This window comes from Bombina bombina, chromosome 2 (genome assembly GCF_027579735.1).
Source record: "Bombina bombina isolate aBomBom1 chromosome 2, aBomBom1.pri, whole genome shotgun sequence".
NCBI classification, from domain to species: Eukaryota; Metazoa; Chordata; class Amphibia; order Anura; family Bombinatoridae; genus Bombina; species Bombina bombina.
In genome coordinates, this window is record NC_069500.1 from 1004051638 (window position 1) to 1004074726 (window position 23089).

A 23089-nucleotide genomic window follows, 5' to 3' on the forward strand; every position below is an offset into this window, starting at 1 on the left:
GAAAAGTGGTTCTGTCTCTTTAAATCTTTAAAGATCTGATTTTTTTCTGCTGAAGCTATGGTTAAATCCTCTTCATTTTCATAGTCAGATTCAGGATCAGTTTCACCAAAATGGTAACCACGAACATGAGTAGAGGATTGTCTAGAATGGGAGTACTGTGTCTTTAAATTTTTTAAAGTTTGAAAATCTTCTGTTTTTCCTTTAGGGATTGCTTGGGTCTGAGTTATGTTGTAATTTTTTATTTTCCTTTGAGGGTCGGTGCATCCACTACCACTGCGGATCCCTTTTTTAGGCATTAACATTCTGTCATGATCCGGTGTACATGCGCTCAGGAAACAGACCCTCGGGGCAGTGGTAGGGATTTGAAGACACCGACCCCTGACCCGGGGAAGAGTATCCTGGACGTGGATAGATGATATTCTGTGATTCATAGTTGCTAGAAGTTATTGTAGAATAAATGGAGAGTGCAACATTTGTATACAATATATTCTGAGTTCACTGTGACTTATAGTTAGTTAATAGAAGTAACTGCAGGATTCAATGAGAGAGAAATATAGCAAAGTGGAATGTTCAGGCTTCAGAGTAATCTGGTGAAAGTTTGACACTTAGATGCAAACTAAGGATTGTTGCAGGTTCACAGTACATAATATTATATAAAGCTGTATGTCAGAGTTAAAGCACAGCTGCACAGGTACTTAGACAAGCTGCAAGTTTAGGCATTAATTACTGTTTGTGCATTTAGATGCAAACTTGGTTTATTGCAGGTTCACAGTACATATTATTATAATGAGCTGTATGTCAGTAATTAGCAGAGCAGCACAGGTGAAAGTTAAGTTTAAGGCATTAATTACTGTTTGAACATATATTGGAGAATCACAGGAAAGCTTTTAATTGAACACATAGATGCAGAGTTCAGAATATGTTAACATATTTGCAGCAGGATATTTCAGCAATGACAACTTGTAGCAGAGAAATAGTTATAAAGTTCTGAGTAAGATGCTGTTGTAATTAGAGAGTGATGGTAAGCAAAAGCATAGTTGAATTATAATAAAGTTCAGAGATTGTTAAGTAGCTGTGTCCAGGAAACAGAATGGAGATATTTTTGATACTTGCGGTTTGATGATATTTTGCATAGGTAATAGGAAATGCTGTATCTTGGAATAGTTGCTAAGTTCATGCAGGAAACAGTCACAGACCTCTGTTCAGGATCACAACTTCAATGTTAATGCAAGGCACATTAGACCTGAGAAGGCTTAAAAAGAGGCTGAGGTAATCAGGTGCATGAATGATTAATCAGGCAGGCAGGCAAGCTGAATGTGAATACTGCCCAAATGCAGCAGTCAGAAAAGGATTTCTTAAAGGGATAGTGACATTAGGCTGAGATATGTTACACAAACATAAGAAAAATCTTACAACAATTTTAAACTAATTACACCTACTCTAAGCCCCCTAATAAAATAACAAAGACCCCCAAAATAAAAAAATGCCCTACCCTATTCTAAATTAATACATTTAAAAGCTCTTTTACCTTACCAGCCCTGAACAGGGCCCTTTGCGGGGCATGCCCCAAGAAAATCAGCTCTTTTGCCTGTAAAAAAAAAACATACAATACCCCCCCCCCAACATTACAACCCACCACCCACATACCCCTAATCTAACCCAAACCCCCCTTAAATAAACCTAACACTAAGCCCCTGAAGATCTTCCTACCTTGTCTTCACCATACCAGGTTCACCGATCGGTCCAGAAGAGCTCCTCCGATGTCCTGATCCAAGCCCAAGCGGGGGGCTGAAGAGGTCCATGATCCAGCTGAAGTCTTCATCCAAGCGGGGCAGAAGAGTTCTTCCATCCGATTGAAGTCTTCATCCAAGCGGCATCCATCCGGAGCGAAGCGGCAGCATCCTGAAGACCTCCACCACGGAACATACATCCTGGCCGACGACTGAACGACGAATGACGGTTCCTTTAAATGACGTCATCCAAGATGGCGTCCCTCGAATTCCAATTGGCTGATAGGATTCTATCAGCCAATCGGAAATTAAGGTAGGAATATTCTGATTGGCTGATGGAATCAGCCAATCAGAATCAAGTTCAATCCGATTGGCTGAACTTGATTCTGATTGGCTGATTCCATCAGCCAATCAGAATATTCCTACCTTAATTCCGATTGGCTGATAGAATCCTATCAGCCAATCGGAATTCGAGGGACGCCATCTTGGATGACGTCCCTTAAAGGAACCGTCATTCGTCGGGAGACAACGGAAGAAGAGGATGGATCCGCGTCGGCTGCTTCAAGATGGACTCGCTCCGCACCGGATGGAAGAAGATCGAAGATGCCGCTTGGAGAAGATGTTTGCCGGTCCGGATGTCCTCTTCTTGCCGGATAGGAGGAAGACTTTGGAGCCTCTTCTGGACCTCTTCAGCACCGGATGCCAGGACGGATCGGTGATACCTGGATGGTGAAGACAAGGTAGGAAGATCTTCAGGGGCTTAGTGTTAGGTTTATTTAAGGGGGGTTTGGGTTAGATTCGGGGTATGTGGGTGGTGGGTTGTAATGTTGGGGGGGGTATTGTATGTTTTTTTTTACAGGCAAAAGAGCTGATTTTCTTGGGGCATGCCCCGCAAAGGGCCCTGTTCAGGGCTGGTAAGGTAAAAGAGCTTTTACATTTATTAATTTAGAATAGGGTAGGGAATTTTTTATTTTGGGGGTCTTTGTTATTTTATTAGGGGGCTTAGAGTAGGTGTAATTAGTTTAAAATTGTTGTAATATTTTTCAAATGTTGGTAAATATTTTTTTATTTTTTGTAACTTAGTTCTTTTTTATTTTTTGTACTTTAGTTAGTTTATGTAATTGTAGTTATTTGTAGCAATTGTATTTAATTTATTTATTGATAGTGTAGTGTTAGGTTAATTGTAGGTAATTGTAGGTAGTTTATTTAATTAATTTATTGATAGGGTAGTGTTAGGTTTAATTATAACTTAGGTTAGGATTTATTTTACAGGTAAATTTGTTATTATTTTAACTAGGTAACTATTAAATAGTTCTTAACTATTTAATAGCTATTGTACCTGGTTAAAATAATTACAAAGTTACCTGTAAAATAAATATTAATCCTAAAATAGCTATAATATAATTATAATTTATATTGTAGCTATATTAGGATGTATTTTACAGGTAAGTATTTAGCTTTAAATAGGAATAATTTATTTAATAAGAGTTAATTAATTTCGTTAGATTTAAATTATATTTAAGTTAGGGGGGTGTTAGTGTTAGGGTTAGACTTAGCTTTAGGGGTTAATCCATTTATTATAGTAGCGATGAGCTCCGGTCGTCAGATTAGGGGTTAATAATTTAATTTAGGTGTCGGCGATGTTAGGGAGGGCAGATTAGGGGTTAATACTATTTATGATAGGGTTAGTGAGGCGGATTAGGGGTTAATAACTTTATTATAGTAGCGCTCAGGTCCGCTTGGCAGATTAGGGGTTAATAAGTGTAGGCAGGTGTCGGCGACGTTGAGGGGGGCAGATTAGGGGTTAATAAATATAATATAGGGGTCGGCGGTGTTAGGGGCAGCAGATTAGGGGTACATAAGGATAACGTAGGTGGCGGCGCTTTGCGGTCGGCAGATTAGGGGTTAATTATTGTAAGTAGCTGGCGGCGACGTTGTGGGGGGCAGGTTAGGGGTTAATAAATATAATACAGGGGTCGGTGGGGTTAGGGGCAGCAGATTAGGGGTACATAAGTATAACGTAGTTGGCGGTCGGCAGATTAGGGGTTAAAAAATTTTAATCGAGTGGCGGCGATGTGGGGGGACCTCGGTTTAGGGGTGCATAGGTAGTTTATGGGTGTTAGTGTACTTTAGGGTACAGTAGTTAAGAGCTTTATGAACCGGCGTTAGCCCAGAAAGCTCTTAACTCCTGCTATTTTCCTGCGGCTGGAGTTTTGTCGTTAGAGCTCTAACGCTCACTTCAGAAACGACTCTAAATACCGGCGTTAGGAAGATCCCATTGAAAAGATAGGATACGCAATTGACGTAAGGGGATCTGCGGTATGGAAAAGTCGCGGCTGAAAAGTGAGCGTTAGACCCTTTAATCACTGACTCCAAATACCGGCGGTAGCCTAAAACCAGCGTTAGGAGCCTCTATCGCTGGTTTTCACGGCTACCGCCGAACTCTAAATCTAGCCGTAAGTATTTCAAATACATTTTGATAAAGTGTTTACTTCCTATAAACCCAGAAACATTCTCGTATTGCCGCAGAGGAGTATTTCATAAGGCAATGGATCTTGTTTCAAATGATCCTGATTCAATATTCAATGAAATTGCAGACACATGATAATCTATTTTGTTTATGTGGCTTGAAGCAAGTTCAGGGTTCTGTGTTTCAAAATGAATAATCAGACATTGAGCAAAAAAAGTTTCAACCCTTTTAATTTTTTTCTACCTAAGGCGCATCATAAAAATACAATTTGTATCACGTCTCAGATTCTTATTAGAAAAATAATGAAAGATTGTGGCTTGTCTCAAAATGGATGACCTCAGCTATCATATTAGGGAATGATAAGTCTATGAGAACAACATTCACGTCCTTGTTATTATGTAAAGGCATGACTTTAAAGGGACATGAATACTTTTATATTGTAACATAAAATGTTTCACTTACGCATATTAAAGGTACAGTAAAGTCATAATTAGGCATTCATGATTTAGACAGCATATAATTTTAAACAACTTACTTCTATTATTTAATTTGCTTCCTTCTCTTGTTATCCTTTGCTGAAAGATTTATCTAGGTAAGCTCAGGAGCAGCAAAGAACCTAGGTTTTTAACAGCTGATTGGTTACTGCATATATATACCGATTGTCATTGGCTCACCCATGTGTTCAGTTAGAAGCCAGTAGTGCAATGCTGCTCCTTCAGCAAATGATACCAAGAGAATGAAGCAAATTTGATAATAGACGTAAACTGGAAAGTTATTTAAAATTGTACGCTCTAACTAAATCATAAAAGAAAATGTTTGGTTTCACGTCCCTTTAAAACAACTTTGCAAAATACTTTCATTATTTATTTTGCTATTTTTCCTGATTTTTTTCTATTTCTGAGAACCAGAAGTGCACCAGAAGACTCCATGTGCCTAACCCTGCTACCATAATTGGTTCAATGTATCCATGTAGTTTTTACATTTGATATGTATGTTAATTTATTGAAGTACAACAGCAAACTCCTGTAATTACGATGTGTCTTATGTCCCCTTTTCAATTTTCCCTAAGCAAGTAGAAACTTTTTTTTTTCTCTGCTTTCAAGGTTTTCATTATAACTGAATCAGTGCACAGGTGAAGTAATCAGTTGATCAGTAACACCATGGTTACTAACCTGCTCTCACCCATAAGCTGATTATTTCACTTGTGCACTGGTTCAGCTATATTGAAAACCTGGCCTGTTGGGGGTACTTGAGATTGTGGTTGAGAAACGGGGGCCTATCTATCAAGCTCCGAATGGAGCTTGATGCCCCATGTTTCTGGCGAGCCTGCAGACTCGCCAGAAACAGCAGTTATGAAGCAGCGGTCACAAAGACCGCTGCTCCATAACCTGTCCGCCTGCTCTGAGCAGGCGGAAAGACATCGCCGGAAATCAACCCGATCGAGTACGATCGGGTTTATTGACACCCCCTGCTGGCGGCCTATTGGCCGCGAGTCTGCAAGGGGCGGCGTTGCACCAGCAGCTCTTGTGAGCTACTGGTGGAATGCTGAATACGGAGAGCGTATTGCTCTCCATATTCAGCAAGGTCTGGCGGACCTGATCCGCACTGTCGGATCAGGTCCGCCAGACTTTCATAAATAGGGGCCACAATATTCTAAAGGATCACTGTTAGAAGGTGGTCTCACCAAGAAGCATTTTACTATTCTTTACTGTGGGTTGCGATGGTTCTCTTACATATTAAAAGCAGTATCGCCAGAGTGAAGGTGTAATGCAAATGATCTCTTAACACAGTAATAAATGGCAATACAATTGCATGTATAACCCAAAATGAAAATTCTTTTGTTACAATATAATAGTGAAACTAGTACATTAATAAAAAAAAACTATATGAGCTGGGGGATTGTGGGTATATTGTACATGAGCATATACTGTGTTTATTGGAGTATTTTAGCTGGCTCTCTAGTAAAATCTTCACTAAAATACTGACACTTAAAGGAATAGTCTAGTCAAAATTAAACTTTCATGATTCAGATAGAGCAGACAATTTTAACATCTTAGTGACCAGAACACTTTTCCATTTGTTGACTGTTTGGGACCAGGGCTATTTTTACATTTCTGTGGTGTTTGTGTTTAGCTGTAATTTGCCTCTTACTAATTTACTTTACCCACACATATTATATACCATTTTTCTCACCATTATTTTTATCATATCATTTAATTTAATATAATTTTTTAAATAAAATTAGATGAAAAAATGGAAAAAAACACACTTTTTCTAACTTTGACCCCCCCAAAAAACACCCATGCTAAATAGTTTCTAAATTTTGTCCTGAGTTTAGAAATACCCAATGTTTACATGTTCTTAGCTTTTTTGCAAGTTATAGGGCAATAAATACAAGTAGCACTTTGCTATTTTCAAACCATTTTTTTTCCAAATTAGCAATAGTTACATTGGAACCCTTCCCTGAATAACCCTTCACATGTATATATTTTTATTTAGTAGACAACCCAAAGTATTGATCTAGGCCCATTTTGGTATATTTAATGCCACCATTTCACCGCCAAATGCGATCAAATAAAAAAAATCGTTAACTTTTCCACAAACTTCAGGTTTCTCACTGAAATTATTTACAAACAGCTTGTGCAATTATGGCACAAATAGTTGTAAATGCTTCTCTGGGATCCCCTTTGTTCAGAAATAGCAGACATATATGGCTTTGCTTTTTGGTAATTAGAGGGCCGCTAAATACCGCTGCACACCACACGTGTATTATGCCCAGCAGTGAAGGGTTTAATTAGGGAGCTTGTAGGGTTAATTTTAGCTTTAGTGTAGTAGACAACCTAAAGTATTGATCTAGGCCCATTTTGGTATATTTCATGCCACCATTTCACCGTCAAATGCGATCAAATAAAAAAAATTGTTAACTTTTTCACAATTTTAGGTTTCTCACTGAAATTATTTACAGTTAGTGCAATCATGGCACACGTGGTTGTAAATGCTTCTTTGGGATCTTCATAGGACCTGCGCCATCTACATTCTATAATACAAATTATTAGAGTTTGATAGAAAAAATAGCTCTTGAATATCTGCTTACAATACAATATATAACATAACAAAAAGCCTTGAACAAAATTGTAATTAGGCTGACAGGAATATTCGCTAACAAGCTTGTTTCCCAAAAATATATATAAAGAGAAATGCCAACACTATTTTGTAATAGTTTTCTCATGAATCTTTCCCTGCAATGTTTTTCACTCTTACATGACATAGAAGAAAGCCTAATTTCTCAAGGTTCCTGTTACAGACTGAACCTTGGCAAGGGGGACAGGCAAGAAGGTCAGCCCCGCTCTTTTTCTTGCCTATTCCCAGCTTATACTGAGAGAGAATATTTTTAACCCCTTGTGTGATATTATAGCACAGTGAGGATTTCTTAAAGCATATATGCCAGAACCATAGTAACCTTTTACAGGGTCTTAATCAAAACATGTAAGACATACATTTGTCTCACTCTAAAACTAACAGCACTCATTAAAGGGACATGAAACCCAAAATGTTTCTTTCATGATGTACTTCTTTTATATAATTTGCTTCATTATTTAAAGGTATATTAAATCCATTTTTTTTCTTTTAATGATTCAGATAGAGCACGGAATTTTAAGCAAATTTCTAATTTAGTCCTATTATTAATTTTTCTTCATTCTCTTGCTTTCTTTATTTAAAAAGCAGGAATGTAAAGCTTAGGAGCTAGCCCTTTTTGGTTCAGAAACTGGGTTATGCTTGCTTATTGGTGGCTAAATGTAGCCACCAATAAGCAAGCGCAATCCAGGGTGTTGAACATAAAATGGGCAGGCTCCTTAGCTTTACATTCCTGCTTTTTAAATAAAGATAGCAAGAGAACGAAGAAAAATTGATAATAGGAGTAAATTAGAAAGTTACTTAAAATTGCATGCTCTATCTGAATCATGAAAGAACAAATTTGGGTGTAGTATCCCTTTTTTAAATATCCTTTTTTGACGAAATAGCAATGCAGATGGGTGAGCCAATTGCACGAGGCATCTATGTGCAGCCACCAATCAGTAACTACTGAGCCTATCTAGATATGCTTTTCAACAAAGGATAGCAAGAGAATGAAGAAAATTAGATAATAGAAGTAAATTGGAAAGTTTTTTAAAATTGCATGCTCTTTCTAAATCATGAAAAAAATAATTGGGTTTCATGTCCTTTAAATCTGGTAATAACAATTCACCAATTATTGGAACGAGAATCTATATGAGAAAACGAAAGAGAAGTAAATACAAACATTGAGAATACTGATTAACTATAATAAAAAGCCAACTATGCCATCAAAACATACTTGTCACTGCATACTAAAATGGCCTCTCCATCCCCAAACTACTGGTCTATCTGCACAGTGATCTATTTAACCCCATCCACCCCTGATAGCTTCCTCTCTTTCTATGCATAGCCAGCACCCCTAATAGCAGATGCTGTATCATTTGATATAGACAATACTAAATTTGCTAATATTTTAAGTGAATCCTTGCACTCCTATATGAGGGAAGATTATAGTCATCACCTTGTTAAAACTACAAAATCTCTTTAAAAGTAGGAACATTTTTATTGTAGAATAATTTCCTTTGCTGCCAAGTAGGAATATTAGGTGTATCTGTCATTGCTCAGACACCTAGAATTACAAACCCCTAATAGCAGGTGCTACACCAGTTTATAAGTATAAAAATACTGTGCAATCTGTAGGTGACAGTGAAAAATAAATATGGTAGGATCAAGAGTGAGGTCTAAGGTAGAACTTTGGTGAGGGGGCATTGTGCGCCCATCGTTAGCTTGCTATCTATTACTACTCCCAAATCCCTTTCTTCCTCTGTGTTGCTAAGTCCATTTTCCAGAAGGACAAAGCAAAACCACATTCTGCCTGGATTACAAGCTAATGGTTGGGTAAGCAGAGAGTGTAGTGCTAGCATTATGAAGCACAAAATAAGGCAACAAAGGACCCGTACAGTTGCGCAGCTTAGGACATGGATGAATGGGGGAAAATTCCACTTGCTAAACTTAACCAACTGGTGTCTTCAGTGCCCAAACGCTTAATAAGTGTTATTAAAAGAAAAGATGATGTCACACAGTCGTAAACAGTTCAATGTCGCAATTTTTTTTGGAATGTGTTGCAGTCATCAGATAAATTCACAAAGTAAAAAATGAAATAATGTGTTTTTTAATATAGTACAGGGTGAATTTAATATTCAAATTACTCTTTTTTTGTTTGTTATTTTGCATTTTCCATACCGTCCTAACTTTTTGTGGTGCAGTCTTCTATAAATATAGGTACCTTAGTTCTTTGAAATTAAAGTATTATTTACAGAAGACTGCATCACAAATAATGTAATCCTAAAAAAAGCATCTATATTTGTATTGATTAGTTAATTTTACCAAAAGGGGTTTGTATGTTATAATGTTCCACACCAACAATACTGTAAATACAGCTATAATATAAAGTTTGCTAGCAACTGAGACTTGTTTCACTTGGAAATTAAACTACATGACCCATCATGTCTTACATATACAAACTACACCTCTGTGTGTGCATGCACTTTAAAAGTGTCCAAGAATCTGATGGGTAGATATTAATTTGTAACGTGCTGGGATTGGAATGCAATGACGCGAAGGAGCACATGTGCGGGGAGTTTTTGCCGTCAGACAGATGATGGAATGTCACTTCAGTTTGCTAAGCTGATATGTTTGCTGATCTGATAGAACACTGCTATATTGTAGCTTAGGTTTGTTTTTTGTTTTTAAATATTTTTTTTATTGAGGTATTGATTCGGCATACAAACAAGGAATTGCAGCATTATACAATGACATTTTGAAATTACTTGTTGCAAGTTACATCTTATAGATTACTCATAAAGGATTGCACTAGTAACAATCAGTGTCTGCGATCTATATGACACAAAACAATTAGTATGAACAAATGCTGCAAAAAGAAGAGAAAAACAATTCAACAACATGCCAAGACAAACATTTTAAACCTTCATATCTTTTTAAGAGGTCACAATCGGGCCTCAAACCAACAACAATATCAACACCTGAAGGTTACACCAATTTTAATAGACCACTTATGGGTCTCTATATCAAGACCTCAAATTTTAATTTTAGTATAGAATTACAGGGAGTGCAGAATTATTAGGCAAGTTGTATTTTTGAGGATTAATTTTATTATTGAACAACAACCATGTTCTCAATGAACCCAAAAAACTCATTAATATCAAAGCTGAATAGTTTTGGAAGTAGTTTTTAGTTTGTTTTTAGTTATAGCTATTTTAGGGGGATATCTGTGTGTGCAGGTGACTATTACTGTGCATAATTATTAGGCAACTTAACAAAAAACAAATATATACCCATTTCAATTATTTATTTTTACCAGTGAAACCAATATAACATCTCAACATTCACAAATATACATTTCTGACATTCAAAAACAAAACAAAAACAAATCAGTGACAATATAGCCACCTTTCTTTGCAAGGACACTCAAAAGCCTGCCATCCATGGATTCTGTCAGTGTTTTGATCTGTTCACCATCAACATTGCGTGCAGCAGCAACCACAGCCTCCCAGACACTGTTCAGAGAGGTGTACTGTTTTCCCTCCTTGTAAATCTCACATTTGATGATGGACCACAGGTTCTCAATGGGGTTCAGATCAGGTGAACAAGGAGGCCATGTCATTAGATTTTCTTCTTTTATACCCTTTCTTGCCAGCCACGCTGTGGAGTACTTGGACGCGTGTGATGGAGCATTGTCCTGCATGAAAATCATGTTTTTCTTGAAGGATGCAGACTTCTTCCTGTACCACTGCTTGAAGAAGGTGTCTTCCAGAAACTGGCAGTAGGACTGGGAGTTGAGCTTGACTCCATCCTCAACCCGAAAAGGCCCCACAAGCTCATCTTTGATGATACCAGCCCAAACCAGTACTCCACCTCCACCTTGCTGGCGTCTGAGTTGGACTGGAGCTCTCTGCCCTTTACCAATCCAGCCACGGGCCCATCCATCTGGCCCATCAAGACTCACTCTCATTTCATCAGTCCATAAAACCTTAGAAAAATCAGTCTTGAGATATTTCTTGGCCCAGTCTTGACGTTTCAGCTTGTGTGTCTTGTTCAGTGGTGGTCGTCTTTCAGCCTTTCTTACCTTGGCCATGTCTCTGAGTATTGCACACCTTGTGCTTTTGGGCACTCCAGTGATGTTGCAGCTCTGAAATATGGCCAAACTGGTGGCAAGTGGCATCTTGGCAGCTGCACGCTTGACTTTTCTCAGTTCATGGGCAGTTATTTTGCGCCTTGGTTTTTCCACACGCTTCTTGTGACCCTGTTGACTATTTTGAATGAAACGCTTGATTGTTCGATGATCACGCTTCAGAAGCTTTGCAATTTTAAGAGTGCTGCATCCCTCTGCAAGATATCTCACTATTTTTGACTTTTCTGAGCCTGTCAAGTCCTTCTTTTGACCCATTTTGCCAAAGGAAAGGAAGTTGCCTAATAATTATGCACACCTGATATAGGGTGTTGATGTCATTAGACCACACCCCTTCTCATTACAGAGATGCACATCACCTAATATGCTTAATTGGTAGCAGGCTTTCGAGTCTATACAGCTTGGAGTAAGACAACATGCATAAAGAGGATGATGTGGTCAAAATACTCATTTGCCTAATAATTCTGCACACAGTGTAGTAGTGAAGCCTTCTGATACAATGGGTCACTTTTGGGCCCTATCATGGGCTTAATAGCTTCAAAGAAGACAATTGTGAAATCCTTTAATGTTGTAGACTCAACTGTTATGTTATATTAGTCAGTCCTGCTGAGCTAGGTATGATGGGTAGAGTCAACGCTATATTGTTGTGAAGAAATAGATACTAAGAGAGTGGGAACGATTGGGGCATAGACAAGAGAAGCCGCTGATATAGCCCTCCTAAACTAGGAGGTTCATTATGTGTGGGGTGAGGGAGGTGGTTGTTTGAATGAGATGAGTAACAGGTACTACGTCAAAAATTGAAATGGTTCACTATAAGGGATTTACTGGAGGATGCTGGACTCCTCTGGACCCCTTGTCAGATTTTGGAAGCCCTATGGTACATTTGGAATATACAATTATTAGCTATAGAGGTGTAAGGTGGAGGCGACACAATAATATTAAAACTTTTACCTTTAGATTCTAGTTCCCCGACTAGCAAAAAAGAAAGGATGGACAGGGTTATACTACAGTCTGCTCGTGATTGAAGGACATAGGCCCACGCCGTCCCGGACGCTGGCGACGGGGTCCACAACTCCCACAACACAAATTAATGAGAGGAATATCCCAAGACCATCAAGCTTCTAGACATATAATGGGGAAGTTACTTCACTCACTTAATGGAAACTCTAATGGCATGCCCTCACTCATGAAGTACTAAGGACTAATAATAGAGTCCTCAATACAACGGCTATAATATATATATGAAAAATACTTTGTTTCCAGGGGACAGCAGTATTAAAGGAGCTCTAAAGACAAGAATACTAGGGTTGCATACACTGTTAAAATCAGGAAGGGGACTCATGGTTGCAGGGACTGCTTATAAAATAAAGAGTAGATTCTCTAATAGCAATAGTTCCCTGGGTTAACTAACCTAGTTCCATCTAGTAATTAATTGAGCATACTGAAATTAAGGAGCATCTCATAATTATTATATATACATAATACTATGGAATAATAGCTAAAGATTAAACAACAATATCACCTCTAAATATGTTGCTATAGTATATCAGGATATAAATATATAAGGGGATATAAGGCTCACCTCCAAGTGAACAAATATTAGATATATAGATTACCTTATCTTTTTAGCAAAAACAGGATACACAATTGGTTTGCCCATAATAGGGTCCCAAACTCAGAATGAATCAAATGTGACCTGACATATAGTGCACAGCATAGATACCTAGAGTTTATTGCGTCAGCATTAAACAGGTAGTCCCACATTTTAACAGCTTCAAAACATCTTTACCTGGGAGATAGAAGAGCAGTTATTCTGCCTCAGTGACATATAGTATCAAAGCTATGTACCCTATGATATGGGCTACTGAGTACATATAGTAGGATCCTACCAGCATTAAACCCAGAGTTCCACATCTCAACAACTGCAGAGCAACACTATATGAAACAAAACAGAATGAGCAACCTGCATTGGATAATAAAACAGCACATTTCCATTCCAAACGTCAGGCTCTAAGAAAACAGTCACATAGTTTGACGGGGACACTAGTACAATGAGTTAGCATTGAACATTGTAAAATAATGATAATAAGGTAGCCCCTAAAACTACACATGGGATACTAAAAAACATGTTGTAGAGAAAACATTAACAAATGCTATGAAAATAAATGAACATAAACACTTAAAATAATAGAAAGAAGATGAATACAGTTCCAAGACAGTGTTCTATAAATTTACCCCACACCGGTAGCTAATGATATATATCAGTTTCTCAACTTGTGAACCATATCTCCGGGTCCCCACATGGATGATAGAACGGCAGCATGATGCTACCACTTGAAGGCAACAAGGGTAGTGCAAGGTTTCCTATGTACAACCAAATGTCTTCATGGCCTTGAATTTTTTTTTTTGAAGATAGGTCTCTTAAGCGTATACCTCATGGTGGCCTGGTAAGGAATAGAGGCTGAACAGGTCACAGGAAACCATCACGATTGATCCGTGCAGTGTTAATGGTGTCTTCCAAGACACCTGCATATGTGACCACAATCTTCTCTTCTTCATCTACGGGTGATATGTTAGTCCAATCCGGTTCTTTCATGGTACTGTGATGTATATATAGTAAGCCTTGGGACTCCAAACCACCCCCATCTTTCCGGTTTAATCAAACCAGCTTCTGGTAAATTGGCGTGTGGGGAGAATAGGCGACGTTGCTTCAAGAGCAGCATAATGATCCGCTATGAGATAGTGCATTTCCTTCAAAAAGCTGACGGTGTATTCCATATTGAACTACTGTTTGGCATTCTTCTGTCTGGTGTCTGCGATCTTGCTCTTTGAGTCAGAAAGTGTCCATGAGGCCGTAAAGATGGCCACTCCTGGAACCGTGTGTTAGGCGGCACACAAAACAGAGATTATTTTCTGTCTTCAAGCACAGTATCGCGTCCCAAGTAATACTGTCTTGATCTACGAGTCTAGATAGACCTATGGGGGTATTTTAAGCTAGAATGAACAGTCTGGCAAGTGAAATAGTAAACCATTGCGACGGAGCTGAAGTAACATGCGACTGTTCAGTTTTCAAGCTTGCTCCGCCCCCTGCTTAGGTTTTTTTTTTTTTTTTTGCTAAGACCAATTAGGAAAAGTTAAAAATGGCTTACAAGTGTGTGCAACCAATGACTGTGTTGATTACAGCTGTGTCTGCACTTCCACTTTTAACAGGATTTTGGGAAATCCACAATATTCAGATTTCAATTACAAGAAAAGGGAACAAAATACATGAAAGTATGTTGTAAAGTTGTTTTATTATATACAATTAAACATTTTAGATTAATATGTGTTTACTGTCCCTTTAACAACTCTTTAATTATCATTCTGTATGAAGAACTTTAGCTGCATTAGAGATGTTTGTTTATGAAAGGCTCTGTAGCAACCACACAGGAGTGTCTATGAGGTCATGGTAGCAGGGTCTTGTGATCTAATAATGCTTAGAATTCACCAGAAGAATATTGAAAGCAGAAGATACAGAAGTCAGTTTCCAGTGAGAGAGGGACAGCAAGTGACCAGTGAGAGAGAAACAGCAAGTGACCAGTGATAGAGAAACAGCAAGTGACCAGTGAGAGAGAAACAGCAAGTGACCAGTGATAGAGAAACAGCAAGTGACCAGTGAGAGAGAAACAGCAAGTGACCAGTGAGAGAGAAACAGCAAGTGACCAGTGAGAGGAAAACAACAAGTGACCAGTAAGAGAAAAACAGCAAGTGACCAGTGAGAGGAAAACAGCAAGTGACCAGTGAGAGGAAAAAAGCAAGTGACCAATGAGAGGAAAACAGCAAGTGACCAGTAAGAGGAAAACAGCAAGTGACCAATGACAGGACAACAGCAAGTGACCAGTGAGAGGAAAACAGCAAGTGACCAGTGAGAGGACAACAGCAAGTGACCAGTGAGAGGAAAACAGCAAGTGACCAATGACAGGACAACAGAAAGTGACCAGTGAGAGGAAAACAGAAAGTGACCAGTGAGAGGAAAACAGCAAGTGACCAGTGAGAGGAAAACAGAAAGTGACCAGTGAGAGGAAAACAGCAAGTGACCAGGGAGAGGAAAACAGCAAGTGACCAGGGAGAGGAAAACAGCAAGTGACCAGGGAGAGGACAACAAGTCACCAGTGAGGGAAAACAGCAAGTGACCAGTGAGAGGACAACAAGTCACCAGTGAGGGAAAACAGCAAGTGAATATTGAGAGGACAGCAGCCAGTGTCCACAAAGAAGTAATGAATCAAAATTATTTGCATATAAACTGTGTTGCCCCTCATGATGACCCCTCCAAACTCAGTGTATGAAGCTGGTCACGTTCCTTATAGTCATGCCCAGCAGCAGGAACATGACTGGCAAAAGGGAGGAGCATTACTGCCCCTGCAGGTAGAGAGCAGGAGGAGCACTGAGCAGGTTCAAGATCATCAGTGGTGGAACTGCCAGAAATGACTGAAAAGTAAGTACTGCAGTACTTATTACATTATTTGTCTGAGACTGCAGAGGATGAGTAGTGCAGCTGCACCTGCCACCAATCAACAGCTGAGACATTTTCTGAAAGTGAATGCACAGCTCAACGGTCTCCTAGGCAACAATTAAGCATCCTCTCCTCTGCAGATTATAATATAAGTAGACCTGAATGCTTTTCTTTTGTGAGCGCACTAGCACAGGATTTCATTTTGAAACAAATCCATTTCAATACATTTCTGATGAAAAGCAAAACTCACGCCACCTGGTTATGTCCACTATCTAAATTTTTTATTTTCTCCTCCCAAATGATGCAGTTTTCAGAAAGCTGATGTGATGAAGATGTGAAACTTTGTAAGTTGACAAAAGTCCTCTCTTTTTTTTCAACCTCCTGTATGTAACTATGATTTATTTATGTTAATATTGGTCATAATTGTGGAATTGTTTCTAACATACTCCTAAAAATGTGCTAAATTGCTAGCTCTACCATTATATTCTTTAGTTAGTGAGATAGCTCCTGCTCATATATGGCTACAAGCTGGGCACGATTACAGGGAGTAGATGGGGTTACACAACTATTTAGCTGTTGTCCTCCTCCTCGTTGTTTAGACAGTGAAGCGACCCTCTATGTAAGATAAAATTCTAGAATATGGCACTTGTGTAACCTTTGTGGTGGTGCTTGTGAGACTTTATACTGCCTAGTTATCACTGTGACCATTAAAATCGGTGATACATTAGCTCCTCTTACATGGAGTTTTACATAATTTTAAGATGTTAACCCCTGATTGCCAGAACCAAATAAGTGCTAGAGTTGAAATCATTTGTTGCAGCCGAGGGGCAAATTAGTTAACTTTGTGATTTTGTTTAACCTTGCAGTTGTGAGAATAGTTTATGTTCCTGTTTAAACAAAGACTTGCCATGAATATATTATTTTATATCTACTTAGCATATTAAAGAAAATAATGACTTGATTTCAGCAAAGAGCAGACCTGGAGGCAGTGATCATTGTTTTTTGAGAGCAGCAGCATTGTATTATATTTGTATTATGCAGAGCTACTACTAATCTGTTATGTCATGCCGACCCACTACTGATGTGATATATTATACAGTCACAAGTGATTTGCTTTTATAATATAAAGATACTATTGGTCTGATTTGTTATCATGCATAGCCACTACTGATTTGTCATCTTATTCAGAACCACTACAGATGTGCTATATCATGCAGAGCCACTACTGCTTTGCTCTGTTATGCAGAACCACTACTGATTTGCTATAAGATGCAGAGCTACTACTGATTTGCTATGTTATGCAGAGCCAATATTTATTTTCTATATTATGCAGAGCTACAATTAATGTGCTACATCATGTAGAGCTCCTTCTAAATAGATATGCTACGTCATACAGAGCTACTACTGATTTACCATATCATGCAGAGCTACTACTGATTTTCTGTATCATGGCAAGACACTACTGTACAGGTTTGCTATATCATGCAGAGCTACTACTGATTTACCGTATCATGGCAAGACACTACTGTACAGGTTTGCTATATCATGCAGAGCTACTACGGATTTACCGTATCATGGCAAGACACTACTGTACAGGTTTGCTATATCATGCAGAGCTACTACTGATTTACCGTATCATGAAGAGACACTACTGTACAGGTTTACTGTGTCATGTAGAGCTAATACTGATTTTCTGTATCATGGACAGACACTACTGAATGGATATGCTCTGTCATGAAGAGCTACTACTGATTTACTGTGTCATGCAAAAATACTGCTGATTTACCGTATCATGAAGAGACTCTACTATACAGGTTTGTTATGTCATGTAGAGCTAATACTGATATACTGTATCATGGAGAGACACTACTGAATGGATATGCTCTGTCATGTAGAGCTACTACTGATTTGCCGTATCATGAAGATACACTACTGAACAGGTTTGCTATGTCATGTAGAGCTACTACTGATTTGCCGTATCATGAAGGGACCCTACTGTACATGTTAGCTATGTCATGAATAGAGCTACTACTGATTTGCCGTATCATGAAGAGACTTTACTGAATGGATATGGTCTGTCATGTAGAGTTACTACTGATTTGCCGTATCATGAAGAGACAATACTGAATGGATATGCTCTGTCATGTAGAGCTACTACTGATTTGCCGTATCATGAAGAGACACTACTGTACAGGTTTGCTATGTCTTGCAGAACAACTACCAATTTACTAACTCATTCACAGTCACTAATATAATGATTTTCTATTTAATGTAGAGTCACTACTGTACTGAATTGCTATGTAATGTAGAACCACTACTAATATCCTATGTCACGCAGAACAACTATTGGTGAGGTATGTCATGCAGAGACACTACTGATACACTATGCTATGCACAGCCACTACTTTTCTGATTTTCTGTTACAAAGATACACAACTATTTTGCTTTGTAATGAGGAGCTAATGATAATTTGATGTGTCATGGGCCATCACTACTGTAGTGATTTGCTACTAATGTGCTATGTCATATAGAGCCATTACTGATTTGCTGTCTCATGCAGAGTCACTGCTGTATTGATTTGATATGTTATGTGAGCCTGCAGAACAACTACTGATTTACTATGTCATGCACACTCACTAATATATTCATTTGCTATTTCATGTAGAGTCACTACTGTACTGATTTGCTATTTCATACTTTCATACAGAGCCATTACTGTATTTATTTGCCATGTCATGCCGAACCACTACCAATTAGCTGTATTATTGAGAGCCACTACTCTACTGATTTGTTTTGATGCAGAGCCACTACTAATTTCCTGTGTCATGTAGAACCACTCCTGATGAGGTATGTCATTCAGAGTCACTACTGATGTGCTCTGTCAAACAGAGTCACTAATGATGTGCAATGTCATGCAGAACCACTACAAATTAACTATGTCATGCAGAGCCATAACTGTACTGATTTTCAAAAGTCACGCAGAGCCACTACTAATATGCTGTGTAATGCAGAGCTACTACTGATTTGCCATATCATGAAGATACACTACTGTACAGGTTTGCTATGTCCTGTTGAACAATTTCCTGTGTCATGTAGAACCACTCCTGATGAGGTATGTCATTCAGAGTCACTACTGATGTGCTATGTCATGCAGAGCCACTACAAATTAACTATGTCATGCAGAGCCACAACTGTTCTGATTTTCAAAGTCACGCAGAGCCACTACTAATATGCTGTGTAATGCAGAGCTACTACTGATTTGCCGTATCATGAAGATACACTACTGTACAGGTTTGCTATGTCCTGTTGAACAATTACTGATTTACTATGTCATGCACACTCGCTAATATATTAATTTGCTATTTCATGTAGATGTACTACTGTACTGATTTACTATCTCATACAAAGCCATTACTGATTTATCGTATCATGGCGAGACACTACTGTACAGGTTTGCTATATCATGTAGAGCTACTACTGATTTACCATATCATGCAGAGCTCCTACTGATGTGCTATAACATGCAGAACTACGTCTGATTTGCTATGTTATGCAGAGCCAATATTTATTTTCTATATTATGCAGAGCTACAATTGATGTGCTACATCATGCAGAGCTCCTACTAAATGGATATGCTACGTCATACAGAGCTACTACTACTAAGTTACCATATCATGCAGAGCTACTACAGATTTACCGTATCACGGCGAGACACTAGTGTACAGGTTTGCTATGTCATGTAGAGCTAATACTGATTTACTGTATTATGGAGAGACACTACTGAATGGATATGCTCTGGATTGTAGAGCTACTACTGATTTGCCGGTCATGAAGAGACACTACTGAACAGGTTTGCTATGTCATGTAGAGCTACTACTGATTTGCTGTATCATGAAGAGACACTACTGTATAGCTTTACTATGTCATGTATAGAGCTACTACTGATTTGCTGTATCATGAAAAGACACTACTGTACAGGTTTGCTATGTCATGTATAGAGCTACTACTGATTTGGTGTATCATGAAGTGACACTACTGTAAAGGTTTGCTATGTCATGTATAGAGCTACAACTGATTTGGCGTATCCCGAAGAGACACTACTGAACAGGTTTGCTAAGTCATGTAGAGCTACCACTGATTTGTTGTATCATGAAGAGATACTACTGTACAGGTTAGCTATGTCATGTATAGAGCTACTACTGATTTGCCGTATCATGAAGAGACACTGCTGTACAGGTTTTCTATGTCATGTATAGAGCTACTACTGATTTGTTGTATCATGGAGAGACACTACTGTACAGGTTTGCTATGTCATGTAGAGCTACTACTGATTTCCCGTATCATGGAGAGACACTACTTTACAGGTTTGCTATGTTATGTAGAGCTACTACTGATTTGCCGTATCATGGAAAGACACTACTTTACAGGTTTGCTAAGACATGTAGAGTTACTACTGATTTACCGTATCTTGGAAAGACACCACTGTACAGATTTGCTATATCATGCAGAGCTACTACTGATTTGCCATATCATGGAGATAAACTACTGAATGGATATGCTTTATCATGGAGAGCTACTACTGATTTGCTGTATCATGGAGAGACATTACTGTAAAGGTCTGCTATGTCATGTAGAGCTACTACTGAATTGCCATATCATGAAGAAACTCTACTGAATGGATATGCTCTGTCATGTAGAGCTACAACTGATTTGCCGTATCATGAAGAGACACTACTGTACAGGTTTGCTATGTCCTGAAGAACAACTACTGATTTACTATGTCATGCACAGTCACTAATATACTGAATTTCTATTTCATGTAGAGTCACTACTGAACTGATTTGCTATGCCATACAGAGCCATTACTGTATTTAGTTGCCATGTCATGCCAAACCACTACTGATTTGCTGTATTATGGAGAGCCACTACTCTACTGATTTTCTATGTAATGTAGAGCCACTACTAATTTCCTATTTCACGCAGAACCACTACTGATGAGGTATGGCATGCAGAGCGACTACTGATACACTATGCTATGCAGCCACTGCTTTTCTGATTTTCTGTTACAAAGATACACAACTTTACTGATTTACTAGGTCATAGAGATACACTACTATTTTGCTTTGCAATGAAGAGCTAATGATGATTTGATGTGTCATAGGCCATCACTACTGTAGTTATTTGCTAATAATGTGCTATGCCATATAGAGTCATTACTGATTTGCTGTCACATGCAGAGTCACTGCTGTATTGATTTGATATGTTATGTGAGCCTGCAGAACAACTACTGATTTACTATGTCATGCATATTCACTAATATATTCATTTGCTATTTCATGTAGAGTCACTACTGTACTGATTTGCTATGTCATACAGAGCCATTACTGTATTTAGTTGCCATGTCATGCCGAACCACTACCAATTTGCTGTATTATTGAGAGCCACTACTCTACTGATTTGCTTTGATGCAGAGCCACTACTAATTTCCTGTGTCATGTAGAACCACTCCTGATGAGGTATGTCATTCAGAGTCACTACTGATGTGCTATGTCATGCAGAGCCACTACAAATTAACTATGTCATGCAGAGCTACAACTGTTCTGATTTTCAAAAGTCACGCAGGGCCACTACTAATATGCTGTGTAATGCAGAGCTACTACTGATTTGCTGTATCATGAAGAGACACTACTGTACAGGTTTGCTATGTCCTGCAGGACAACTACTGATTTACTATGTTATGCACACTCACTAATATATTGATTTGCTATTTCATGTAGAGTTACTACTTTACTGATTTACTATCTCATACAGAGCCATTACGGATTTACCGTATCATGGTGAGACACTACTGTACAGGTTTGCTATATCATGCAGAGCTACTACTGATTTACCGTATCATGCAGAGCTCCTACTAATTTGCTATAACATGTAGAACTACTACTGATTTGCTACATCATGCATAACTACTTCTGATTTTCTATGTTATGCAGAGCCAATATTTATTTTCTATATTATGCAGAGCTACAATTAATGTGCTACATCATGCAGAGCTCCTACTAAATGGATATGCCACGTCATACAGAGCTACTACTGATTTACCATATCATGCAGAGCTACTACTGATTTACCATATCATGGCGAGACACTACTGTACAGGTTTGCTATATCATGCAGAGCTACTACTGATTTACTGTATCATGAAGAGACACTACTGTACAGGTTTGCTCTATCATGCAGAGCTACTACTGATTTACTGTATCATGAAGAGACACTACTGTACAAGTTTACAATGTCATGTAGAGCTAATACTGATTTTCTGTATCATGGAGAGACACTACTGAATGGATATGCTCTGTCATGGAGAGCTACTACTGAATTACTGCATCATGCAGAGACACTACTGATTTACCGTATCATGAAGAGACTCTACTGTACAAGTTTGCTATGTCATGTAGAGCTAATACTGATTTAATGTATCATGGAGAGACACTACTGAATGGATATGCTCTGTCATGTAGAGCTACTACTGATTTGCCGAATCATGAAGAGACAATACTGTACAGGTTTGCTATGTCATATATAGAGCTACTACTGATTTGGTGTATCATGAAGAGACACTACTGTAAAGGTTTGCTATGTCATGTATAGAGCTACTACTGATTTGCCGTATCATGGAGAGAAATTACTGAATGGATATGCTCTATCATGGAGAGCTACTACTGATTTGCTGTATCATGGAGAGACATTACTGTAAAGGTCTGCTATGTCATGTAGAGCTACTACTGATTTGGCGTATCATGAAGAGACTCTACTGAATGGATATGCTCTGTCATGTAGAGCTACTACTGATTTGCTGCATCATGAAGAGACACTACTGAATGGATATGCTCTGTCATGTATAGCTACTACTGATTGCCATATCATGAAGATACATTACTGTACAGGTTTGCTATGTCCTGAAGAACAACTACTGATTTACTATGTCATGCACAATCACTAATATACTGATTTTATATTTCATGTAGAGTCACTACTGTACTGATTTGCTATGTCATACAGAGCCATTACTATATTTAGTTGCCATGTCATGCCAAACCACTACTGATTTGCTGTATTATGGAGAGCCATTACTC